The following is a 10,716-nucleotide window of genomic DNA, read 5'->3' as shown; positions in this document are numbered from 1 at the left end:
GTGCCCTCTGTTGTGCAGCATCCAGGGGTTCAGGCCCTGTGCCCGGCCAGAGCGCGGACGAGCGCAGACGGATTGGCCTTGGGCGCACCCGCTGTGCGCCCGCTGCGCGCCCGCCATAGCATGGTTACTAAATGAGGTGCCTTCCAACAACTAGCCCGCTGACCGGTGCTCACCAGACCCGGAAGTGAGGAATGCGAGTCTGGGCGGGCAACAGGTGGTCTCAAAGTGCGGCAAAAATATAAAACAATATTCCCAGCCCAGCCCCCCAAAGCAATTCCCTTCCCACAGCAATGTCCCCAATTAAAACCTTGGCGTGTGTCTCTCCGGCGAGCGTTCAACACAGCTTCGCCCAGGGAGATCATAATCCAAGCCAAACATGTTTTACTTGGGCAATATCAGAGAACAAAATACAAAACAGAACTGTAGTGAAAATTTACCTGCACAATATCTAAAACCATGCCAGCTGACACTGTTCCAAATCCAGCAAGTAAAAAAGGTAATAGCATCTGTAAGGCCATGGTCCAACTAGATTCCTTTAGGAGTTTTTTGCTTCCTTCCTGAATAAGATCATCCTCTCTTTTACTGGAGCCATTCTCATCCTGTAACATGGCATCTGTTTCAGAGAAGTCCCTTTCACTGCCATAACTGTAATTGGAGACATTGTCATACATTGTACTATGGCCTGGAGACTTTTCAGTGCCATTTCCGTGAAAATCTGGCTCTGAGAAATGATGGCATTCCATTTGCTGATCACATCGAATTTTAAAACCTTGTCCTGTTGGCTTCAGTCCATTTTGCCGAACACCATTCATCTTCTTTGGTCGGTCTTCGTGTGCCTTGTGGTACACCACAGGAACCATACTCAGAAGAAAGGACATAAATTTGTCAGACTGAATTGCATTCAAGCCAACGCCGCAATGGAGGCCATTCTCCCCAGGACTGTAAACACTGGTCGGAACTGTGCCATTAGAAGTAGTCATGCTGGCATCGTAGTGTCACTATTGGCCTTAGCCTGCTTGTGTTCCATCAGAACAATGCAGCTGGTTTAATATGCTGCAGTCACACCTTGCAGATTCTAAACAAACACACTGCTGAAATCTCAGACTCACATAAGGCTCACTTATTTTGGAGTACATTTCATCAGGAAGAGCGGAATCTGGAAGAAAATGAAACACATCCTTAATGATTTCATCAAATTACAGGTTAATGTAATTTCTCTCCAGACAAACGACTGCAGTTTCAGATGTTGCTGTGTTTGATGTAGTATGGACATGCACTAGAAAGTGGACTCACTTATTTTATACAATCAACACTGATGAGCAGAGAAATGGAAACTGTGTGAATTGTTGTACTCTAATTACAGCAGAGAGGAAACAACACAGAGTAACAGAAAGAACATAGTATTAATGAATATCGATTTGGCATAAGGATAATGTATGCATTCATTTCGAAACACTCACTCCTATTTACCTACTTAGGCCCCGATTAAGAATCAGGAGGAGCAGAATTCATGAATGGAATTCTGCTTCGCCTGATCACCAGACCCGATTTGTACACCCAGTAAAATATAATAATTGTGGTGTTGATACATTCCATGTTTGGAATGTATCCTACATCACCAAGTAGAACATGGAATTATTGTGGGAAGGGAATTCTGAGTGGGACAGTTGAAGAAGTATTTTTGTGAAGATGAGCTGGAGAAGTTAGATGCAAAGTTGCCAATAAAGTATTACTTATATACTCATACTGGTGGAGTATACTTTACAAGCTGGCGACGGAATGAGGAAGGCAGAAGTATCTGTAAGGTGTGCAAAAGCAGCTCTTGATGAAAATAAGGAGAAAGAGTAAGAGGAAGTTTGCGCTGTAAAAAAAAATGACAAAGGGAAACAATAAGAATACAGATAAAGATAAATTGAAGGAATGGAAAGGAGACAACAAGACAAATTATCCAATAAAAATGGAATATACAAGAGAAGGTCAAGCAAATCTAGTGTGTTATAGGTGCGGAAGCTATACTCATTTGGCAAATAGTAAAGCTTGTAGAGCTAGAGACCAAAAGTGCACTGTTTGCGGATTAATTGGACACTATGCGAGAGTCTGTTATAGGAAGGATAGAACAACGAAAATAAAATATGTAACTGGAAAAGAGGAAGAAAAAGAAAGTGAAGAAGAACGTTCTGATGATGATGATGACATTTTAATGATAAAAGATGTTGTCTTAGATATAAATTAGTAAAGGAAAGAGCAACCCCTCTTGTGAGATTGTTGTAGCTGGAGCAAGAGTGACGTTAGTAGCTGACTCAGGGTCACCATACAGGATTGTGAATTTGGACATGTGGAATGAGAAATTTGTAAATGAGATTGGATGGGAACTTAAAAAGAGTGATTTTAACCCCACGAGATTCACTGGTGAGAGCATTCCGATGGTAGGATGCAGAGATGTAACGTTTGAATTTAAAGGAAGGAAAGCAGATGGAACGATGTATGTGGCTGAGTATGGACCTAGTGTGTTAGGTTGGAGAGATCAAGGAAAACTTGATATAATTTTAAATCCTAATGGGAAGGAACAAGTATTAGTGTTAAATGATGATGATGAGTTAGGTAAAAAAATAAGAGAAGATTTTAAAGATGGTTTCTCTGGAAAAATAGGTATGCTAAAAGGTTTTAAACATAAAATTAAGCTAAAGGAGAATGCTGTACCAGTAAATTTTAAAGTGAGGAATGTTCCTTTTGTAGTGAGGAGTGAATTGGAGAAGGAATTGCTTAGGTTGAAAACAGCAGGAGTGATTGAACGGATTGAATCGTCAGAATAGATGTCTCTGATTGTAGTAGCACGTAAGTCGAATGTAAAAATCAGGTTGTGTGTGGATTTGAGGGGTGTAAGCAAGGAGATTCAGGTATATAAGTATCCTTTGCCTAGAATTAATGAACTGTTGGCAAAAATGAAGGGGATGAAATGGTTCTCCACGGTGGATTTATCACATGCATACCATCAGGTACAATTACACAAGGAGAGTAGAAAGATAACATCATTTATAACTCCTTTTGGATGTTTCCAATATGTTAGGATGCCGTTCAGACTGGCTTCTGCGGCGGCAGTCTTTCAGAGATTAATGAGTGAAATTTTTGAAAGACGTACAGGGAGTTTTGTACTTCCAAGATGACATTTTAATTATGGGAGAAAATAGGAGAGTACATTACCAGAGATTGGAAGAAGTGTTCAATGTTCTCAAAGAAAAAGGATTGACAGCGGAGTATGGAAAATGCTAATTTGCAAAAAGAAAAGTAGCATATTTGGGCCACAACATTGGAATAGATGGTATCTCTCCAAAGAAGGAACTCATCGAAGCTGTTAGAGATGAGCCGGAACCAAAAAACAAGGAGCAACTGCGTTCATTTTTAGGACTCGCAGAGTACTATTCCTAATTTGTACATACATTTGCAGAAAAGTTGTATAACTTAAGACAGCTAATTAAACAAAGGAGCAAGTTTGATTGGGATGCTAAATGTAAAGAGGGTTTTGCAACTTTGAAAAGAGAGATTTGTAATGCTACACCTATTAAGGGATTTAATCCAGATTTGAGGAGTACGTTAACTGTGGATGCTAGTGGGAAAGGTTTGGGTGCAGTTTTGACACAGAATGAAAGAGGGAACAAGGAAGTTGTGATTGGTTTTGCATCAAGACGTTTAACACCTACTGAAGAGTTGTATTCAGTAATTGAAAGAGACTCTTGGATGTGTGAGGGGAATGGAACACTTAAGGGCATTTTTTGGGGGAAATTAATTTGATGTGAGGACGGATCATAAGCCTTTGGTGAATTTGTTAACTACGGGAGGAATGGTGAAAGCATCAGCAAGAATAGCTAGACTTTCAATGAGATTGCAAGATTACAATTATAGGATAAAGTATGTACCAGGTGTACAAAATTGCGGATTGTTTGATTAGGATTCCATTAGCGATACAAGAGGTGCCAAAGAGTAGTTGGGATGATTATCAAATTGCTTTTGTTGAAGATGAAAGTTTAAAATCTATAGGAAGGGAAGAGTAGATTTCTGAATATGGAAAAGATGAGTTCATGAAGATGATTAAAGGAAAATTTTTAGAAAGGATGGGGAGAGAGGAAACCAGAAGTTGTAGAAAAAAGAAGTTATTGGGAAGTAAGAAGTGAGTTACGTGTAGAATCAGGGTTTGTGAGCAGAGGAGGAAAGATAATACCACTAAAAGGTTGGAGGAAAAAAGTAATAGATTTGTGTCATGGAGGACATTTTGGTATTGTGAGAACCAAGAAAAGAGTTAAATGTTCTTATTGGTGGCCAGGAGTAGATATTGAGGTAGAAAGGGTTGTAAGGGAGTGCAGGGAGTGTGCAGATTCAGATAAGATTCTAAGAACAATGAAACCACAATTATCACCCGTGCAATATCCAGAAATGGTTTGGGACTTAATTGCAATAGATTTTGTAGGTCCTTTACAAACAAAGGATGGAGAAAGTACATTTATTATGGTTTTAATTTATTATTTCAGTAAATGGGATGGGTTGGAAATTGTTGTGAAGGCTGATGCAGACACTGTAATTACATTTCTAAGTGATGTATTTTTAAAGGAAGGTTTGCCAAAGAGAATTATAAGTGACAATGGCACACATTTTACGGCGTGCAAAGGGGAAGAGTTTTTGAAGAGAAATTGTTTTGTACATGCTAAGACATCGGTATATCATCCATCAGGAAATGGTGCAGTAGAGCGATTTAATTGTGTCATAAAGGGCACTATTCAAATTGCTTGTCAAAACAAAAAGAATTGGGAAGTAGAGATTAAGAAAATGTTGTGGGGTTACCGTTTAACACCATCTCTCACAGGTCTAAGTCAGTTTGTGCTAATGAGGGGAAGAGAACCTTTCACGAAGGATAACATTATCCCTGTTAAGGACCGGATTAAGAGTTTGGGGTAAACATGTGAAGAGATGGTATCCCAGGACCAGTTTCGCACTGATTAGGGTCCATCGGCCAGGTATAGATATCTTGGTTCCAGTAGCACAGTGTGCACAGGATTCACGTCACAGCATAGGCGTCCCACTTAGGGCGACATGTTCAAGTACATAAAAAAAAGTGTTTGATGGAATGCTTGAATTAATCTCAGCCACTGGTAGTTACTCGGAGACACATACCAATCTATCGTATGCTGGACTGGTTGATGATTCCTAGCTAGGCTAAAGCCTTTCCTGGGTTTCTCGTGTTCTGCAGTGCAGGCTGGACTGTTCCCATTGCAGCAGGGTCAAGACTGGTCTGCATACGGCTGGTTCCACACTCAGGTCGACTGGTGTGCTAAATAGCGATGGACTAGGATGCAGCCCGAGTAATTACCAGAGGCTACTATTTATTTAAGGATTCTATTCTTAACTTTCTGTATACATTAGCCAGATCATTGGAATGCAAAGCAGACTTTAGATGGTAAAGGGTAAGAATATTAAAGAATGGCAGAATCTTTTGTATTGGGCACATAATATTGAATTGTTGCTACTAGTGGAAGAGAATGAGAGATGAAGGGCAGAGGTAGCTTGATAATAAAAATGTGTTTTGCCCGTTTCGGATTATAATTTCCAATGAACCGTCTTCAGAATGTCTCTTTAGATGTGTTTAAAACTTATTATGGTAAAAAATTAAATAAAATTAAATGAATGGGGCATGTCCCCACTTGGCTGCCTATGGCACTGGGCCTGGCCATAGGCCTGGTTCCGCAGCCAGTCTTTGGCTGTGCACAACAGAGTTTCAGGAGCCATAGCAGTTGTATTCAGTACATTATCAAAAGAATTGAGAGTGACTGAAAAAACTACAGGTAAATTAAGTTATGGTTAGAATTAGTTATAAAAGCTTAAAGTATGGTTTAAATAAAAAAGTGGAAATTCTTTATATAAAAAAACAAGTAAAGTAAAGGAATGGTTACAAATTAAAACCAAAAATACCACAAAATTCACAAGTTATTGTTAGCTACCCAAAAACGTAACTTGCACGATGGCCATGCAAACCATAGTTTTGACACTTATTCTCAGGATTTAAAGATAACTGTGTAATTCTCAGAAGGAATACAGCCAACAATCCCAATTGTTCACCTGTTCCAGCCAAGGTATGGAATAATATGTTGATTGGAAATCCGAGGAAAAATGGAGGTAGGGAAAAGACTTCAACAACAAGTGGAGGAGTACCCCTTGGAGGCTTCTCAGTGCCTCCATCTATAGAATATATCGAGGTGCACACAGTGCCATAAAGTAGAGGACCGGTTTTGTCCTTTGTTAGAAGACCCCTCACTCACCAACCTAGTTGGTGACATGCTTCATCAACGGGGTCCCACCCGGACAGCCGAGTGCCATGCGGATGTGCTGCGACACCAGACTACAGTGGAGCGGGGTTTTTGATTTTTATATGTGAAGAGTGAAAAAGGGCTGAGGGTTAAGTCGCCATCAGACTGATCGTCGGCCTTGCCATCAGGATGATGTCTTTTGGTCAAAGACTTACTTGTGGAAGGTTCTTAGAAGGCAGGTTTTAAAGATAACTGTGTAATTCTCAGAAGGAATACAGCCAACAATCCCAATCGTTCACCTGTTCCAGCCAAGGTATGGAATAATATGCTGATTGGAAATCGGAGGAAAAATGTAGGGAAGGAAAAGACACCAAAGACACTGGTTCAGAATGATGCCAAGAGCCTAAGATCATCTCAGAACCATAGCTTGGAAAACTTCAAGAAAAAGATAAAGATTCGGAAAGAGATTCGGAAAGAGACTTTACAAATAAACTAACACTGAATATATCACACCAATGGCATTTATCTCTTGCCAGTCGCCTGCCGAGGACATACTATAGATATCCCCTATTCTACCACGAATCATGCCTAGAGTCAAATGGCCAAAGAGAGGAAATGAGACTGGCTGAATAGAGTGAAGCTGCAAGCGAGTTCAGCAAGAGGATTACAGGAGTGGCTGCAGGAGGCCATACAAACGCCACAGAGGAGTTACCTACTTAGATGGAGAGTAGCAGCAACCTTCTCGAAACGGAGGGCACACAGGTAAAGGAGCAAAAAAGTGATCAAGCATAAAAGGATAAACAGAAAACAAAGGTTAAGGACCAAGAGGATCAGAGGAAAAGCAGGGGAGGGGAGGGTAAATTGTATCCAAGGGCCTTCGGATAGTGACTCCCATACAACAAAAGACTGTTTCTGTCCATGGGTTTTTTGTAGGTACTGGTTTGTAGTGTGTCTCCAGTTCGTCTGATCATAGGATCAAGGAAAGGGAGTTCTGAAATGATGCATGAGAAGACTAGGAAGGGATTTAGTGTGTTAACCCACTCGCAGAACTCCTCACAAGCCGCCCTTCCCCCTTTACAAAAGATGAGAATGTCATCTATAAATCTGCGCCACAGAATGATGTTGATCCTGAAAGGGATGCTGTCACTTAGGATGTGTTGACCTTCAAGGTTAACACAAGGAGATGATGGATGGAGCACTGAAACCTTTCAGACATTCACCCCCACTCACAGATCTGGGTTAAATCTATCATCGTTCTTTAGCTCACTTCACCACCCCAGTTCAGACCCAGCCATATGCAAATCAGTCTTGACCCTGTTGCTCATGGGAACAGTCCAGCTTCAACTGCCAAGCTAGGTCTTCCCTGAACCAGAAACAAGCAACCGGGTACAGGTTTTGGGGTAATATCCTTCATCCGCCAGGCTAACTTGAATCCAGTAGCAAAGTGAGCAAGGGGCCCACGTCTGGGCATACCCTGCCATCTTACGCCTGTTGTGTTAGTCCTTGTCCTGAGGCTGAAGCTGTGGCTGCTACGCCACTGCGGAAGGCCCGAGGGCAAGATGACACGATAGGGGCCACACCCCTTTATGCCGCTGCTGCAAGACCGCCAAATTTGCCTAGAATCTGGACGGTGCAACTGGTGTGTTGAACTTCAGTCTCTGCCACAAGGTTTGAAGTTGGTGAAAGTGAGCCGGAGCTGCTACCGGAGGTCGCGGAGAGGGTGTCTTTCCAGACATCCGACCCCGCTGACGGCGCCTTAGCCTGTCGAGTGGTTCCGGAGCTGGAGAGGCTGGAGCTGTGTCAGGCAGAGGGTGCTCAGAGCTGAGATCAGCTAGGCTGCATGGAAGTTCGGGGACTAGGTCTGGGCCCGGTGAGTCGAATGTGGGAGAAGGTGGGAGTCTGGGTCCTGGACCCAAAAGATGTGGGTGCCTGCTGGCCAGTGTGGGGCCCAAAGTGAATGCCTCTAGTTGTTGGTCTGTCTGTAGCTGCTGCCACTGCTGGAAAGACTTCCTCTGCCCTGCTGAAGTACCGGCACAGACATGACTGAGGCCTAAGACCTGGCGCTGAGTGTCGTGTCAAGTGTGTCACTGAGATTCCCCTTGGAATGGGGCTTACTTGGGGATCTGCACTCTGCCATACTGTTGGGACCCATCGGATTGCCTGGTAACCTGGGGACTATTAGCAAAGCTCCTTGATTAGCAAATCAAAGCCTGGAGTGGTACTGAAAGTTGCATTGCAACACGGACAGAGATGCTTGCAGAGGACAACAGGGACTCTTTAATATGGCAACAAAATTAAGGCGACAGAGTGCACACCGGTTTATCCCTCTTTTCTTCTTTCTGTAGTTTCGTTTTAAATCAATATGCGTGCAAGTCCGGTCCTTGGTCCGGCCTGATCCATGCGTTTGTTTGAACAATACAATAAATGGGGCATGTCATACCCCTATGTGGACACAGCGATTCTCAATGCATAATAGAAATGCCACAAGTTAATCCAGTTTCATGATTATTTATAAAAATGTTATAAATAGATAAAATGTAAATAAATATTTGTGAAACTGGTCATTTCTATTATGCATGGAGAATCGATGTGCGTCCGGATTGGGGTATAACCATGCCCCATTTTTTGTATTCTTTTATATGCCCCAGCTTTTTTATTGGTGGGGCTGCCAAATGGGGGCTAATCTTCTTCCTTTACAAGGCAACAGTTATCTGAATGAATGACAGCGGGCCTGATCACAGTGGCTGATTGCTACCAATTGGGAGGCTAATCCCACTGGAGGACTTGGTGGCACAGTGTGTGTTACCCCCAGCCGATTCCTGGCATATCATGCTTTAGTATGGACGTGTGTAGACCTTTGGACTGACAGCCGACAGGAGCCACCTTTCTCGAAGTGTGGAGAATCCTGGTGCACCCCAATGTTAGGCCACATATCGTTTTGCCACCACTAGTTCTAAATTAGTGAATAGGAGTTTAGCTCTAGGGATATCTATATTCATGAGAGTTCTTAATAGTATATATTTGGGGCTCATTGGTTGCGTCACTTTCAATACCTCACTTAACTCTGTCAGTATCATCTGCCAATATCGCTGAATGTTAGGACACTTCAATAGTGTGTGTATATATGACCCTCTCTCTGTCCCGCAAAGTCAGTTTTCTGTGTCAGCTCTGCCAAATCTATGGAGGAGTACCCTGGGATGGACCTTAATTGAAGTATTGATTTAATGGCAGCTTCCCTGGGATGCATAAAAGCTGCCTCCCAATCTAGGTTGTCTAATTCTCAAACCTCTTGTTTGCATCTTGCACGCAATTTTGCTAAGGTTTCTGGTCTATTATAAGTGATTTTTCTATATGTGCAGGTTATTGCCTTTTCTGCAATTTCTCCCATAAGTAATCTTCCTTCTAGTGGTGCATATTCCAGTACGTTTTCCATGTCTAGTTTTTCTTCTTGTCATGGGTGTGACAAATGTATGTATTTATAGTGTTACATGGGATTAAGGTGGTATTCTCTCTGGAGCAAGCAGACGGGGATAAGGCCTCCTCCCACTACAATGTCCCCAATTTTATAGATCCCTAGGTTGCCCCAGACTTTAAACCACTTTCGCTTTCTGAATTCCTTTAGGCGTGACCCTTCCCATAGTGGGGCTTCCACTAGTAATTTGTGTATTTTCCGCCCCTAGCCAGGCATCTATAGTCACCTGTGTAGCTGGCAGAAAATCCTTCACCCCTTTCCCACCATATAGATAATGCAAATGTGAATGTGGTTGAAACTGGGTCCGTTCTACGGCATACGTGGTGTGATCTCCTGGCATGTGTCTCCAATCATTAATTACAATCAATTGTGCTGCCCAGTAGCAGGTTTTGACGTCTAGAAGGGCAATACCACCACTGTACTGATTTCGTTGTAAAGTGTCTTATGCCACTCTGGGATGGACTCCATTCCAAAGGAATGTCCGGACATCTCCTTCGATTTCGGCAAAGACTTCCTCTGCGATTTTATGATAAGTGTTTTTTAACACAGAGACGTTTCAGCAGCGTTAACATCTTGTACATTGCTGATCTACCCAGGAGCATCAGTGGTGATGATTTCAATCTTTCCACATCTTTGTGGATTCTGATAAGGCTCCTAATATATTTTGTCTCATGCCCACTTCTTTGACTACAGTCACAAAAATACTCAGATACATAAATGCCTCTCTGCTTGCTCTGGATATCGCAGGGATCAAGAAATCTACCTGGGGGATATAAACTAGATTTGGCACAGTTAATCCTATATCCTGTATGTGGCCCCTGGTTTGTAATGTGTGAAAGAGTTCTAGGAGTGTTGTTTGGGAGTTTGTTACATATAGTAAATTGTCTTCTGCGTAAAAGGAAATCTTTCCCTCGTCAATGGTATCTGCTCGTTCCATGAATCCCGAGAGGC

The 10,716-nt window shown here is 42.3% G+C and overlaps 1 pseudogene across 1 annotated transcript in view; it reads right to left on the bottom strand.

Annotated features, from left to right (window-relative positions):
* Positions 1–395: 395 nt before the first annotated feature.
* LOC147662681 (solute carrier family 41 member 2 pseudogene) overlaps positions 396–10,716 on the bottom strand; it is a 47,256-nt pseudogene continuing 36,935 nt past the window's right edge. Inside the window, exon 2 of the transcript XR_015305511.1 lies at positions 396–1,156. The product of XR_015305511.1 is annotated as a solute carrier family 41 member 2 pseudogene (transcript). The remainder of the gene's footprint in view (positions 1,157–10,716) is intronic.

This window comes from Lissotriton vulgaris, unplaced genomic scaffold (assembly GCF_964263255.1).
Source record: "Lissotriton vulgaris unplaced genomic scaffold, aLisVul1.2 SCAFFOLD_2567, whole genome shotgun sequence".
In the NCBI taxonomy this organism is placed as follows: Eukaryota; Metazoa; Chordata; class Amphibia; order Caudata; family Salamandridae; genus Lissotriton; species Lissotriton vulgaris.
Note: the sequence above shows the minus strand (reverse complement) of the source record. Positions and strands in the feature narration are given on the sequence as shown.